The 17,113-nt window shown below is 42.3% G+C and overlaps 2 long non-coding RNA genes across 2 annotated transcripts; both read left to right on the top strand.

Moving 5' to 3' along the window:
* Positions 1-3,385: 3,385 nt before the first annotated feature.
* Positions 3,386-8,013, top strand: LOC141025521 (uncharacterized). The gene is made up of 2 exons (XR_012187115.1): positions 3,386-3,809; positions 5,093-8,013. It is a non-coding gene; the product is annotated as an uncharacterized lncRNA (long non-coding RNA).
* A 2,232-nt stretch (positions 8,014-10,245) lies between these two features.
* Positions 10,246-14,851, top strand: LOC141025522 (uncharacterized). Its single transcript, XR_012187117.1, has 2 exons — positions 10,246-12,058; positions 14,257-14,851. It is a non-coding gene; the product is annotated as an uncharacterized lncRNA (long non-coding RNA).
* Positions 14,852-17,113: the final 2,262 nt, after the last annotated feature.

Here is a 17,113-nt window from a genome sequence, read left to right as displayed (position 1 = left end):
TTTCGATGAACTCGAGCTTGTCATCAAGATGACCATAAGCTCCAAAACTCACAAAGAGAAGAACCAAACAAGAACCAATAAAGATGATGCAAGGATGCAATGGTTTGAGCTCTCTATGAACGATACGATCAAGCTACTCATCGAGAGCCCCCCTTGATAGTACGACAATCGATCCTATAACCCGGTCTCCCACCTACCATCATGAGACCGGTAAAATAGAAAACCTATCAAGAGCAAACCTTTGCCTTGCACATGGTCCACTTGAGCTAGATGATGACGATCTTGACTCCCTCAAGTTGAACCACCTTTCTTGGTTGCGTTGGCTCGATGAAGACTAGTTGATTGCTCCCCCATGCTCCACTATGGGTGAGCCACTCTTCCGCACATCTTCACAAGTCCATTGTCACCACAATGGACGACAAGCTTCAAGCATTTGATCTCTTCATGATGCTTCACTTGAACTTGCACACCGCAACATCTTCACAATTCCATTGTCACCACAATGGACGGCAAGCTTCAAGCATTTGATCTCTTCATGATGCTTCATTTGAACTTGCACACCGCAACCTAACCCCACAAAGAACTCTCACGAAGATCATGGGTTAGTACACAAAGCGTAATTGACAATGCTCACCACACCATGGGATCGCTTGATCCCTCTTGGTACATCTTCTACGCTTTGTGAGTTGATCAAGTTGATTCACTCTTGACTTAGTCTTGATCAACCATGAATCTTTTCAACTCTCTTCATTTGGATGATGTCTTGAAGATATACATGAATGATCACACAATCTTCTTCTCCAAGACATGCTTGCAATAAGCTCAACTCTCACATGACCAATCTTTGGATAATTCCTTAATAACACCTTGGTCACCACATAAACTCCTTGAAACCAACACATGAACTTCAAGAAATGCCTATGGACAAATCCTTCAAATATAACTCAAGGCAACCATTAGTCCTTAGAGGTTGTCATCAATTACCAAAACCAAACATGGGGGCACCGCATGTTCTTTCACCCTCTCTATGCGTCGTCGTGGGTGTGCTTGTTGTGTTGTGGGGCACGATCGAAAGGTTGAAGAGACTAAGGTTATAATGGATGCGGGAATTAAAGGGGAAGTCGGACGGCCAGGAATATTGGCAGGCCCTGACGGCAGTTCTAATTTGTAGCGTGTAACTCCATCGTGCCGCACGTAACTGCATCGCGTGGCAGCACGCGCGGCGCAACCGCATGCATATGGGGCCCCGGACGTGATCGTGCGCACGCCCAACCGCTGGCAGAGCGCGCGCGGAGGGACGCTAGCAGAGCGCTCCGTGGTCGCCTCAACGGCAAGCAACCATATATATATATATATATATATATATATATATATATATATATATATATATATATATATATATATATATATGCATACAGCAGTTGAACACGCAAGGAAAAGTTGTCCACAAGCCGAGCGCGCCAACGGACGCGAGCAGATCGCGCCGCGGCGCCTAACGGCGAGCAGAGCTTGCCGAGGGACGCGAGCAGAGGTCGGCACGGTGATACGTGGCAAATAAGACAAACTGTGCGAGCGATGTCGGAGACATCAAGCATGAATCATATTAGAGTTGCGTGTGCGATACATGGCATACAGTTGATCTATCCGAGCTGTTTGTGATGGAATAAGCCGTGTGTGTTGCGGGCAAACGCTTGCTGCTATATAACCTTAAATTTAACCAAAAAAGTGTTGATTTCTACTACACAACCTTCTTCTTGTAGACGTTGTTGGGCCTCCAAGTGCAGAGGTTCGTAGGGCAGTAGCAAATTTCCCTTAAGTGGATGACCTAAGGTTTATCAATCCGTGGGAGGTGTAGGATGAAGATGGTCTCTCTCAAGCAACCCTGCAACCAAATAACAAAGAGTCTCTTGTGTCCCCAACACACCCAATACAATTGTAAATTGTGTGGGTGCACTAGTTCGGCGAAGAGATGGTGATACAAGTGCAATATGGATGGTAGATATAGGTTTTTGTAATCTAAAAATATTAAAACAGCAAGGTAGCAAGTGATAAAAGTGAGCACGAACGGTATTGCAATGCGTTGAAACAAGGCCTAGGGTTCATACTTTCACTAGTGCAAGTTCTCTCAACAATAATAACATAATTGGATCATATAACTATCCCTCAACATGCAACAAAGAGTCACTCCAAAGTCACTAATAGCGGAGAACAAACGAAGAGATTATTGTAGGGTACAAAACCACCTCAAAGTTATCCTTTCTGATCGATCTATTCAAGAGTCCGTAGTAAAATAACATGAAGCTATTTTTTCCGTTCGATCTATCCTAGAGTTCGTACTAGAATAACACCTTAAGACGCAAATCAACCAAAACCCTAATGTCACCTAGATACTCCAATGTCACCTCAAGTATCCGTGGGTATGATTATACGATATGCATCACACAATCTCAGATTCACCTATTCAACCAACACAAAGAACTTCAAAGAGTGCCCCAAAGTTTCTACCGGAGAGTCAAGACGAAAACGTGTGCCAACCCCTATGCATAAGTTCACAAGGTCACTGAACCCGCAAGTTGATCACCAAAACATACATCAAGAGAATCAATAGAATACCCCATTGTCACCACGGGTATCCCATGCAAGACATACATCAAGTGTTCTCAAATCCTTAATGACTCAATCCGATAGGATAAGTTCAAAGGAAAAACTCAATTCATTACAAGAGAGTAGAGGGGGAGAAACATCATAAGATCCAACTATAATAGCAAAGCTCGCGATACATCAAGATCGTGCCAAATCAAGAACACGAGAGAGAGAGAGAGAGAGAGAGAGAGAGAGAGAGAGAGAGAGAGAGAGATCAAACACATAGCTACTTGTAACACCCCGGGAATCATGCTACAGTGATCTCCCCTTCAATGATGCCGCTTCGTCATGTTTTTCAAACTAAATTGCCACTTGATGAAAATGAAAGCCAAATTCCATTTGAAATACAAGTCAAATATTTACTTCTTCTGTCATGCAAACAAAAATGTTCGTGATGTTGAAATAATCCCCAAGTATTTTTCTTGGAGAAATCAACTCTGGTTGGATCACTAAGATGCCCCTAGAAATATTATAAGTGGCCCAACATCAAATAAATTGGCCTTTCAAAATAAACAATTATTTATTTAACTCCTTTTGCCCCCAAACTTTTTGTCATAGCTCAAATTATTCTCTGGTAATTGTGTGAAAAATTCCATGTGCAACAAAAAAATGGTTTGAAAGCTTATTCAAATAGAAAATAGTAGCTATCCTTTTTTTTTACAGAAAAATAAACTGAAATTGCTCTACGCACGTTTGGCCCACTATGAAGAAGAAAGTAGAGGCCCAGCCCAACCTCCCAAGCGTCTCCTTCCTTACGCTACAGTGGAGGCAGGGGGTGGCCGTGGCGGCCATCCCACGGCCATGGCCACGTGCCGGCCATCGCCGACCTCCCCGGTGCCCTACAAAACGCCACCGCACGCCCCCTTGACCGAAACCTAATCCACTCTTTCTTCCTCCATCCCTTTATCTTGATCTGAAGCGCGCCCGAGCGCCGCCGTCCCCATGTCGTCGTCGATGTCGCGGCCACCGGCCTCCCCTCGTCGCGCCAAGAGGTCCAGGAGAACCGTCGCGGTCTACTTCGTCTACCCCGAGCATTGAATCGAGCAAGGACGGCTCGTACACTCGCCATCGACCTCGTCTTCAACGCGTACATCGCCGGCGTCCGGCGTCGATTGCCGCCGCTCCGGTCCACCTCCGGCCTCCCCGACCTCGCCTTCGTGCTCACTGTGAGCTCCTCCCTCGATTCCCCTGTTTTGCCCCATCGATCCGTCACCGTAGTTGCCTGTACGAGCCGATGGCCGCCATGGCTGCATCTCTGCGTTCGCGTACGTGCTCCTGCTGTTCCTTGCGATGTTTCTGCTGCTTCCCATGCTCTGCCTTGTTACTCTGCTGCCTGCTGCCGCTACAGCCGGCCCGCCCGCGACCGCATGCACCTCCGCCCCACCACGCCAGACCTCGCTCTGGGCCGCGCTCGTCGCGCCCGCGCCAGGAGCTCCGCTCCCCGCGCGTGCTCCTTTACGCCTGCTGCTCTCCCTCCGCGCCTTGGCCGCCCCGGACCAGTTCCTCGCTGTGCCCGTGCCCGAGACACACCACACGGGCCGCGCCCCGCGAGCATCTCCGGCGCGCCGTACGGCGCGCGCGCTCACTGCCATCCGCTGCTGCTTGCTGCACCGCGGTGTGCTACTGCTGTCGCTTGTCGTCGTTGCCGCTGCCTGCTATTGTTGTGTTGCTGCTTGCCCCCGCTGCTCCTTGCTACCTGCTGTCTACTACTGCTGCGTTGTTGTTGCCCACCGCTGCTAAGGCTGGCCATGGCCATGGGCGAGGTGTGTATGTGTGTCGTGTGTGTGTGGTGTGTGTTTGGCTGGCTGTGCCACAGCCGTGTGTGGCCGTGCTTGCTAGTTAGTTTAATTAGTAGTAGCAGTTAATTAGTCTAATAGTAGATGGCATGTGGGACCAACTATTAGATTAAATTGCTAAATTAGATTAAAAATAGCTAAGTCCATGACAAGTAGGCCCCACCTGCACTGTTCACTTTGACCAGTCAATGCTGACTGGGCAGTTGACCAAGTCAACTGGCCCTACCTGCCATACACTGGCTGGGTACACTTCTGTGTACCTATAGCCTTTTTCCCATTTAATTTTGAATTAAAAATATTCTAGAAAATATTAGGAAATCAATTAAACATTGAAAAATCATATAAAATAATCTATAATTCAGATGAAAGTAATTTATATATGAAAGTTGCTCAGAAAAATCCAACGAATCCGAATACGCGGTCCGTTCATCTGTCAAATGTCCCTAGCATGCTGAACATGGAACCGTCTCCTCTCTTTCATCTGTCTCGAGTCCGTTTACCGTTGGGAAATCATCCTCGGATGTTTCCCCTCTTTGTCTGTTAAGTCTAGCACTGCGTTAGTTCACCCCTAACACCGCGTATTATCATGTTAAGCTTTATGATGCTTGGTTTGCTTTATATTTATTGTTTCTTCCCCCTCTTCTCTCCGGTAGACCCCGAGACCGATGCTGCCCCTGTGATCGACTACGTCTCCGACGACCCTTCTTACTTTACAGCAGAGCTTCCAGGCAAGCCCCCCCTTTGATCATTCCGATATCGCCCATTCCATTCTCTCATACTTGCATTAGATTTTGCTACTGTTATTGTTTGCCCCTATTCTGATGCATAGCCTGCTTTTGTAACCTGCTTATTGTACCTTACCTGCTTATCCTAAACTGCTTAGTATAGGTTGGTTAGTGATCCATCAGTGACCCCCACGTTGTCCTTGTTGCCCCTGCTTCGTCATCGACGACTTGATCAACGTGATCGACGACCAGAGCCCGACACCTCACATCACATCACGCCCCTTTTGTTGCTCGACTCTACAGAGTTACCATCGAGTGCCGAGGGTGGAACCTCATACATCACTCCTGATGAGATCTCTGTAGTGTAGCTATTCGGTCGTGGTCATCGAGGGTGATTTCCTTCTTAACCACTTCTGATACGACTCTGTCGTGCAACCCCTCAAGTGTGAACCTCGAGGGTGGATACTTTTACGTTCTCCTTGATGATTACATCGAGTGGAATCCGTCAAGGGTGATTCCTCAGGTTTTCCCCTTGGTGTTAGGCACACGGTTACTATGGTTACTATGACTTTACACTGAACCCTGTTACTAAAGACGGGACGGCCCTGAGGGGTACCCGCGCAAGCATATTTGCGAGTGATGAGGAGTCGGGTTGACCTGGAGGGTGCCCGCGAGATAATTACAAGGCGTGGCCGAGCATTCTTAGCCCTTGTCGCATGTCCTCGAGACGGGGCGACGTCACATCTTTCGTAAGTCTATGCTTGTTACCGCGCGTTCCTAATCCGCTACGATTTGGATATTTGATCCGATGGGCCTCTGGCCTGATAGCACTAACCATCACGTGGGCATAGTATGGGCGTTCTGTGTCGTATGCATCAGCCGTAGCTTAATAGACGTCAGCGACTGAGCGGCGTGCGCCGGGTTGGACTGCGTAAGCACCTGCCTTTTTAAGGAGGTAGCTAGGTCTGCTCACCGGCCGCCCTCGCAACGTGCAGGAGTTACCGGGGCGATGGCCCATGACCCCTGGGGGCATAGGTTTAGTCCGGCGTGCTTGACCTCTCTATTAAGCCTAGGTCGGGTTGCGGCGTATTGTTTGGCCGAGGCCGGGCATGACCCAGGAAAGTGTGTCCGGCCGGAGTTAATCGAGCGTGGTGGGTAAGTTGGTGCACCCCTGCAGGGAAGAAAACATCTATCGATAGTCTGTCCTACGGTAACGAACACTTGGAGTTGTATCCCGATCGATACAACTAGAACTGGATACTTGTGATGAGAATTGGATAGTATGGCTCTGGGATTGCTTTCTCACAGGGAGTCGAGAAGGGATCTCTGGCCGAGGTTGATAACACTACTACTACTTTACTTTATGCTACTCTTATCTCTTCTGATGCTGCAAGACGCTTGAAGATGCTAGTCTTCGATAGGCTAGGCTTTCCCCTTCTCTTCTGGCATTCTGCAGTCCAGTCCACAGATATAGCCCATTTCATTGATACCGATGCATATGTAGTGTAGATCCTTGCTTGCGAGTACTTTGGATGAGTACCCATGGTTGCTTTGCTCCCCTTTTTCCCCCTTTCTTCTTGTTTTCGGTTGATGCAACCAGATGTCGGAGCCTAGGAGCCAGATGCCACCGCCGATGCCTGCTACTACGTGGAGACCGCTGACGACCAGGAGTAGTTAGGAGGCTCCCAGGCAGGAGGCCTTGCCTTTTCGATTGTAGATGCTTTTGTGCTGGCCTTCTTAAGGCAAACTTGTCTAACTTATGTCTGTACTCAGATATTGTTGCTTCCGCTGACTCTTGTGTATTCGAGCTTATGTATTCGAGCCCTCGAGGCCCCAGGCTTGTAATATAAAGCTTGTATTATTTTAATTTGTGTCTAGAGTTGTGTTGTGATATCTTCCCGTGAGTCCTTGATTTTGATCATACGCATTTGCGTGTATGATTAGTGTACGATTGAATCGAGGGCGTCACAAGTTGGTATCAGAGCCGACTGCCTGTAGGTAGCCCCCTTCCAACTCCTTGGCCGAAGTCGAATCTAGTCACTACAAAACTTTTACTAACATGGTTGTGTGTCTTACGGGCCCACGTCGCCATTGGGTGGTTGATACGTCTCCAACGTACCTATAATTTTTTATTGTTCCATACTATATTATATTCTGTTTTGGACATTAATGGGCTTTATTATACACTTTTATATTATTTTTGGGACTAACCTATTAACCGGAGGCCCAGCCCAGAATTGCTGTTTTTTGCCTATTTCAGAGTTTCGCAAAAAAAGAATATCAAACAGAGTCCAAACGGAATGAAACCTTCGGGAACATGATTTTTGAAATGAACGTGATCCAGAGGACTTGGACCATACGTCAAGACATCAACCAGGAAGACACGAGGTAGGGGGCGCGCCTACCCCTCCTGGGCGCGCCCTCCATCCTCGTGGGCCCCACGTTGCTCCACCGACGTACTTCTTCCTCCTATATATACCTACGTATCCCCAAACTACCAGATACGGAGCCAAAAACCTAATTCCACCGCCGCAACCTTCTGTACCCGTGAGATCCCATCTTGGGGCCTTTTCCGGAGCTCCGCCGGAGGGGGCATCGATCACGGAGGGCTTCTACATCAACACCATAGCCTCTCCGATGATGTGTGAGTAGTTTACCTCAGACCTTCCGGTCCAGAGTTATTAGCTAGATGGCTTCTTCTCTCTTTTTGGATCTCAATACAATGTTCTCCCCCTCTCTTGTGGACATCTATTCGATGTAATCTTCTTTTGCGGTGTGTTTGTTGAGACCGATGAATTGTGGGTTTATGATCAAGTTTATCTATGAACAATATTTGAATTTTCTCTGAATTATTTTATGTATGATTGGTTATCTTTGCAAGTCTCTTCGAATTATCAGTATGGTTTGGCCTACTAGATTGATCTTTCTTGCAATGGGAGAAGTGCTTAGCTTTGGGTTCAATCTTGCGGTGTCCTTTCCCAGTGACAGTAGGGGCAGCAAGGCACGTATTGTATTGTTGCCATCGAGGATAACAAGATGGGGTTTATCTCATATTGTATGAGTTTATCCCTCTACATCATGTCATCTTACTTAAAGCGTTACTCTGTTCTTACGAACTTAATACTCTAGATGCATGCTGGATAGCGGTCGATGTGTGGAGTAATAGTAGTAGATGCAGGCAGGAGTCGGTCTACTTGTCGCGGACGTGATGCCTATATACATGATCATACCCAGATATTCTCATAACTATGCTCAATTCTATCAATTGCTCAATAGTAATTTGTTCACCCACCGTAATACTTATGCTATCGAGAGAAGCCACTAGTGAAACCTATGGCCCTCGGGTCTATCTTCCATCATATTAATCTTCCAACACTTAGCTATTTTTATTGCCTTTTATTTTAATTTGCATCTTTATCATAAAAATACCAAAAATATTATCTTATCAAATCTCACTCTCGTAAGTGACCGTGAAGGGATTGACAACCCCTTTATTGCGTTGGTTGCGAGGTTTTTATTTGTTTGTGTAGGTGTGAGGGACTTGAGCGTGGCCTCCTACTGGATTGATACCTTGGTTCTCAAAAACTGAGGGAAATACTTACGCTACTTTGCTGCATCACCCTTTCCTCTTCAAGGGAAACCAACGCAGTGCTCAAGAGGTAACAAGAAGGATTTCTCGCGCCGTTGCCGGAGAGTCTACGCAAAAGTCAACATACCAAGTACCCATCACAAACCCTTATCTCCTGCATTACATTATTTGCCATTTGCGTCTCGTTTCTCTCTCCCCCACTTTACCCTTGCCGTTTTATTCGCCATCTCTTTTCCGTTCGCCTCTTTTTCGCTTGCTTCTTGTTTGCTCGTGTGTTGGATTGCTTGCTTGTCACGATGGCTCAAGATAATACCAAATTGTGTGACTTTACCAATAACAACAACAATGATTTCCTTAGCACTCCATTGCTCCTCTTACCAATACTGAATCTTGTGAAATTAATGCTGCTTTGTTGAATCTTGTCATGAATGATCAATTCGCGGGCCTTCCTAGTGAAGATGCCGCTACCCATCTAAATAGCTTTGTTGATTTGTGTGATATGCAAAAGAAGAAGGATGTGGACAATGATATTGTTAAATTGAAGCTATTTCCTTTTTCGCTTAGAGATCGTGCTAAAGCTTGGTTTTCGGCTTTGCCTAAAAATAGTATTGATTCTTAGAATAAGTGCAAAGATGCTTTTATCTCTAAGTATTTTCCTCCCTCTAAGATCATCTCTCTTAGAAACGATATTATGAATTTTAAGCAACTTGATCATGAACATGTTGTACAAGCTTGGGAGAGGATGAAATTAATGATACACAATTGCCCTACACATGGTTTGAATTTGTGGATGATTATACAAATTTTTTATGCCGGATTGAATTTTGTTTCTAGAAATCTTTTAGATTCGGCCGCGGGAGGCACTTTTATGGAAATCACTTTAGGAAAAGCTACTAAACTCCTAGATAATATTATGGTTAATTATTTTCAATGGCACACTGAAAGATCCACTAATAAAAAAGTGCATGCGATAGAACAAATTAATGTTTTGAGTGGAAAGATGGATGAACTTATGAAATTATTTGCTAATAAAAGTGTTTCTTCTGATCCTAATGATATGCCTTTGTCTACTTTGATTGAGAATAATAATGAATCTATGGATGTGAAGTTTGTTGGTAGGAATAATTTTGGTAACAACGCGTATAGAGGAAACTTTAATCCTAGGCCGTATCCTAGTAATTACTCTAATAATTATGGTAATTCCTACAACAATTCTTATGGAAATTTTAATAAGATGCCTTCTGAATTTGAGACTAGTGTTAAGGAGTTTATGAATTCGCAAAAGAATTTCAATGCTTTGCTTGAAGAAAAATTGCTTAAAGTTGAAGAATTGGCTAGGAACATTGATAGAATTTCTCTTGATGTTGATTCTTAGAAACTTAGATCTATTCCTCCTAAGCATGATATCAATGAGTCTCTCAAAGCCATGAGAATTTCCATTGGTGAGTGCAAAGAAAGAACCACTAGGATGCGTGCTAAGAAAGATTGCTTTGTGAAAGCGTGTTCTTCTAGTTTCTATGAAAATAAAGATGAAGATCTAAAAGTTATTCATGTGTCCCCTATTAAATATTTGTTTTGCAATATGAATCTTGATAATGATGGGACTGAATATGATCCACCTTTACCTAGAAGTCGTTCCAAAAATTCGGAGTTTTTAGATCTTGATGCAAAAATTGGTAAAAGTGGGATTGAAGAGATCAAAACTCTAGATATTAATGAACCGTCCCCTATTAAATCTTTGTTTTGCAATATGAATCTTGATAATGATGGGATTGAATATGATCCACCTTTATCTAGAAGGCGTTCCAAAAATTCGGAGTTTTTAGATCTTGATGCAAAAATTGGTAAAAGTGGGATTGAAGAGATCAAAACTCTAGATATTAATGAACTACTTTGGATTTCAAGGAATTTAATTATGATAATTGCTCTTTGATAAATTGTATTTCCTTGTTGCAATCCGTGCTAAATTCTCCACATGCTTATAGTCAACATAAAGCTTTTACTAAACACATCGTTGATGCTTTGATGCAATATTATGAAGAAAAACTTGAGTTGGAAGTTTCTATCCCTAGAAAACTTTATGATGAGTGGGAACATACTATTAAAATTAAAATTAAAGATCATGAATGCTATGCTTTGTGTGATTTGGGTGCTAGTGTTTCCACGATTCCAAAAACTTTGTGTGATTTGCTAGGTTTCCGTGATTTTGATGATTGCTCTTTAAACTTGCACCTTGCGAATTCCACCATTAAAAAACCTATGGGAAGAATTAATGATGTTCTTATTATTGCAAATAGGAATTATGTGCCCGTAGATTTTATTGTTCTTGATATAGATTGCAATCCTTCATGTCCTATTATTCTTGGTAGACCTTTCCTTAAAACGATTGGTGAAATTATTGATATGAAGGAAGGGAATATTAGATTCCAGTTTCCGTTAAGGAAAGGCATGGAACACTTCCCTAGAAAGAAAATAAAATTAACTTATGAATCTATTATGAGAGCCACTTATGAATTGCCTACCAAAGATGGCAATACCTAGATCTATCTTTGCTATTATGCCTAGCTAGGGGCGTTAAACGATAGCGCTTGTTGGGAGGCAACCCAATTTTATTTTTAGTTTTTTGCTTTTTGCTTCCGTTTAGGAATAAATATTTGATCTAGCCTCTGGTTAGATGTGTTTTTATGTTTTAATTAGTGTGTGCCAAGTTAAACCTATAGGATCTTCTTGGATGATAGTTATTTGATCTTGCTGAAAATTCCAGAAACTTTCTGTTCACGAAAATAATTGTTAAAAATCACCAGAACGTGATAAAATATTAAATCCAATTGCTGATGATCAATAAACAAACTTTCTAGGTTGTCCTATTTTGTCTGAATTTTTGGAGTTCCAGAAGTTTGCGTTTGTTACTGATTACTACAGGCTGTTCTGTTTTTGACAGATTCTGTTTTTTGTGTGTTGTTTGCTTATTTTGATGAATCTATGGCTAGTAAAATAGTTTATAAACCATAGAGAAGTTGTAATACAGTAGGTTTAACACCAATTTAAATAAAGAATGAGTTCATTACATTACCTTGAAGTGGTGTTTTGTTTTCTTTCGCTAACGGAGCTCATGAGATTTTCTTAAGTTTTGTGTTGTGAAGTTTTCAAGTTTTGGGTAAAAGATTTGATGGATTATGGAACAAGGAGTGGAAAGAGCCTAAGCTTGGGGATGACCATGGCACCCCAAGATAATCTAAGGACACCTAAAAGCCAAAGCTTGGGGATGCCCCGGAAGGCATCCCCTCTTTCGTCTACTTCTATCGGTAACTTTACTTGGAGCTATATTTTTATTCACCACATGATATGTGTTTTGCTTGCAGCGTCTTGTATTATTTGAGTCTTTATTTGTTAGTTTGCCACAATCATCCTTGCTGTACACACCTTTTGAGAGAGACACACATAATTCGGAAATTGTTAGAATACTCTATGTGTTTTTCATTATATCTTTTGAGTTATATAGTTTTTGCTCTAGTGCTTCACTTATATCTTTTAGAGCACTTTGGTGGATTTGTTTTATAGAAACTATTGTTCTCTCATGCTTCACTTTGATTATTGTGAGAGTCCTACAAAACAGCATGGTAATTTGCTTTAATTATGATATGCATTTAAGATTAATAAAAAAATTCTTATGAGTGTGTTGAATACTATGAGAAGTTAGATGCTTGATAATTCTTTTGAGATATGAAGATGATGATATTAGAGTTATGCTAGTTGAGTAGTTGTTAATTTGAGAAATACTTGTGTTAAAGTTTGTGATTCCCGTAGCATGCACGTATGGTGAACCGTTATGTGATGAAGTCGGAGCATGATTTATTTATTGGTTGTCTTCCTTATGAGTGGTGGTCGGGGACGATGGATGGTCTTTTCCTACCAATCTATCCCCCTAGGAGCATGCGCGTAATACTTTGCTTTGATAACTTGTAGATTTTTGCAATAAGTATATGAGTTCTTTATGACTAATGTTGAGTCAATGGATTATACACTTTTCTTTCTTCCACCATTGCTAGCCTCTCTAATACCGCGCACCTTTTCGCCGGTACCATACACCCACCATATACCTTCCTCAAAACAGCCACCATAACTACCTATCATGGCATTTCCATAGCCATTCCGAGATATATTGCCATGCAACTTACCACCGTTTCGTTTACTATGACACGCTCCACCATTGTCATATTGCTTCGCATGATCATGTAGTTGACATCGTATTTGTGGCAAAGCCACCGTTCATAATTCTTTCATACATGTCACTCTTGATGCATTGCATATCCTGGTACACCGTCGGAGGCATTCACATAGAGTCATATTTTGTTCTAAGTATTGAGTTGTAATTGTTGAGTTGTAAGTAAATAAAAGTGTGATGATCATTATTTTTTAGAGCATTGTCCCAAGTGAGGAAAGGATGATGGAAACTATGATTCCCCCACAAGTCGGGATGAGACTCTGGACTAAAAAAAAGAGGCCATAAAAAAAAGAGAAAAGGCCCAAATAAAAAAATGATGAGAGAAAAAGAGAGAAGGGACAATGTTACTATACTTTTACCACACTTGTGCTTCAAAGTAGCACCATGATCTTCATGATAGAGAGTCTCCTATGATATCACTTTCATATACTAGTGGGAAATTTTCATTATAGAACTTGGCTTGTATATTCCAATGATGGGCTTCCTCAAAATGCTCTAGGTCTTCGTGAGCAAGCGAGTTGGATGCACACCCACTTAGTTTCTTTTGTTGAGCTTTCATATACTTGTAGCTCTAGTGCATCCGTTGCATGGCAATCCCTACTCACTCACATTGATATCTATTAATGGGCATCTCCATAGCCCGTTGATACGCCTAGTTGATGTGAGACTATCTTCTCTTTTTTTGTCTTCTCCACAACCACCATTCTATTCTACATATAGTGCTATGTCCATGGCTCACGCTCATGTATTGCGTGAAGATTGAAAAAGTTTGCCAACATCAAAAGTATGAAAAAATTGCTTGGCTTGTCATCGGGGTTGTGCATGATTTAAATACTTTGTGTGGTGAAGATAGAGCATAGCTAGACTATATGATTTTGTAGGGATAACTTTCTTTGGCCATGTTATTTTGAGAAGACATAATTGCTTAGTTAGTATGCTTGAAGTATTATTATTTTTATGTCAATATTAAACTTTTGTCTTGAATCTTTCGGATCTGAATATTCATACCACAATTAAGAGAATTACATTGAAATTATGCTAAGTAGCATTCCACATCAAAAATTCTATTTTTATCATTTACCTACTCGAGGACGAGCAGGAATTAAGCTTGGGGATGCTTGATACGTCTCCAACGTATCTATAAATTTTGATTGTCCATGCTATATTATATTCTGTTTTGGACATTAATGGGCTTTATTATACACTTTTATATTATTTTTGGGACTAACATATTAACTGGTGGCTCAACCCTGAATTGTTGTTTTTTGCCTATTTCAGAGTTTCGCAGAAAAAGAATATCAAACGGAGTCCAAACGGAATGAAACCTTCGGGAACGTGATTTTTGGAACGAACGTGATCCAGAGGACTTGGACCCTACATCAAGACATCAACCAGGAAGGCACAAGGTAGGGGGCGCGCCTACCCCCCTGGGCGCGCCCCCACCCTCGTGGGCCCCACGTTGCTCCACCGACGTACTTCTTCTTCCTATATATACCTACGTACCCCCAAACTACCAGATACGGAGCCAAAAACCTAATTCCACCGCCGCAACCTTCTGTACCCGTGAGATACCATCTTGGGGCCTTTTCCGGAGCTCCGCCGGAGGGGGCATCGATCACGGAGGGCTTCTACATCAACACCATAGCCTCTCCGATGATGTGTGAGTAGTTTACCTCAGACCTTCGGATCCATTGTTATTAGCTAGATGGCTTCTTCTCTCTTTATGGATCTCAATACAATGTTCTCCCCCTCTCTTGTGGAGATCTATTCAATGTAATCTTCTTTTGTGGTGTGTTTGTTGAGAACGATGAATTGTGGGTTTATGATCAAGTTTATCTATGAACAATATTTGAATCTTCTCTGAATTCTTTTATGTATGATTGGTTATCTTTGCAAGTCTCTTCGAATTATCAGTTTGGTTTGGCCTACTAGATTGATCTTTCATGTAATGGGACAAGTGCTTAGCTTTGGGTTCAATCTTGCGGTGTCCTTTCCCAGTGACAGTAGGGGCAGCAAGGCACGTATTGTATTGTTGCCATCGAGGATAACAAGATGGGGTTTATATCATATTGCATGAGTATATCCCTCTACATCATGTCGTCTTACTTAAAGCGTTACTCTATTCTTTCGAACTTAATACTCTAGATGCATGCTGGATAGCGGTCGATGTGTGGAGTAATAGTAGTAGATGCAGGCAGGAGACGGTCTACTTGTCGCGGACGTGATGCCTATATACATGATCATACCCAGATATTCTCATAACTATGCTCAATTCTATCAATTGCTCAATAGTAATTTGTTCACCCACCGTAATACTTATGCTCTCGAGAGAAGCCACTAGTGAAACCTATGGCCCTCGGGTCTATCTTCCATCATATTAATCTTCCAACACTTAGCTATTTTTATTGCCTTTTATTTTACTTTGCATCTTTATCATAAAAATACCAAAAATATTATCTTATCATATCTATCAGATCTCACTCTCGTAAGTGATCATGAAGGGATTGACAACCCCTTTATTGCGTTGGTTGCGAGGATTTATTTGTTTGTGTAGGTGCGTGGGACTCGTGCGTGGCCTCCTACTGGATTGATACCTTGGTTCTCAAAAACTTAGGGAAATACTTACGCTGCTTTACTGCATCACCCTTTCCTCTTCAAGGGAAAACCAACGCAGTGCTAAAAGGTAGCAGTGGTATTAGGATCTTTTACTCCTCGATCTTCACTCCGAGACTCTGATCTCTCTTCTATTCAGGTTACATGATTTTGCTAACTCTAACTCTAGGTTCTCGTAACTAATTGCTCCCGGAGAGCCCCTTATTACAGATGATCGCCTGCTGCACCAGAAGATTCCGAAGATACTCTACGATGTTCTCTTGAGACTTTGTGCCTGTCGCTTTTGAAATTCCCTACCACCGATATATCCTTATGGATAACTACATACAATTGTCATTCATACAATCATTCCTTGTTGCTCTCGTTATTACAGGATGCCCTAAAATACTCTCTGTTGCCCCAAGAATCCTTTGAGCTTACTGCCTTGCAGTTCTTTACCACATGAATACCCCTACGGATAATTCCTCGCATTTATCGAGTATCTGTTCATCCCCAGTTGTTCATATGCTTCATAAGATTCTCTGAAATACTATTCGATCTTCCGAGAATCCTCTTCAAACTATTGCTCGACAATTTACTTGTCTGCTTACATTATGGGTGCTTCTTATATGCCTAGCAATATTCATTAGTATCATTTGACACCGTCATTTTGTTCCTATTGATTCAACATGTGAGCGAATGTGCGCAATCATCTGTTGATCCTTTTAAATGATCTTTCCGGCTCATACGTCACTCCGGACATGAGCTGGTTCTCGGCAAACCAAACCTTAATTGATTGTCGATCTATATCTATTCAACTTACTTGTCTTTTGATCAGAGTGTCTGCTTCTGATCTTCTAATTTGGAAATCTTAATTTCTTTGCATTAAGCATCGAATTATTCAGATGTTTCTATAATCCAATGCCTTTGCATTCTTTCCTTCTTCTGATTGAGTACTGATACTCAAATCAGATCCATTGAGGACCGTTGAATCCTTTGTTGGATTATTATCCGACAGTTTCCTTCATATTCAAAATTTTGTGCGCTCTTCCCCTGATACATATTGCCTGTGGTAAATTGTATTCTCTGCTTTGTCAACCATGCTCTACTTCCGAGCTTGAGTTAATTACCTCTAAAGTTTTTGCAAATGTTCCTAAGATGCCCCGACGGGTTGAACTAATGCTTTCCCTAATTTGTGTGAACCCGGAAATTTCTATGGGTCATACTCTACTGGTGTTACGCCGGATAAAAATTTCTACACTACAACTTCGTCAAAAGCGAGAAGTACATGAAAGGTTATGCATTGAAGAAGTGGGAGTCGACCTTGAACTTTGTGTTCATGCCCATAGACACGATGTAGATATTATCATGGAAGCTTCTCTTATAATCAAATGTTCCCTTGGTATAAGCTCATCTTGCATCTTTAAATTGATTCTTTGCAATCGTGGTTCCGACCATATTTTCTCCTTGATTCCATTTCCCGGACAAGTTAAAATACTTGTCTTCTGCAGATCATTTGATCAGTCCAACCTCTATTTTGATC

The sequence above is a fragment of the Aegilops tauschii genome, chromosome 1, assembly GCF_002575655.3.
Source record: "Aegilops tauschii subsp. strangulata cultivar AL8/78 chromosome 1, Aet v6.0, whole genome shotgun sequence".
NCBI classification, from domain to species: Eukaryota; Viridiplantae; Streptophyta; class Magnoliopsida; order Poales; family Poaceae; genus Aegilops; species Aegilops tauschii.
This window is presented reverse-complemented; position numbering and strand designations above follow the sequence as displayed.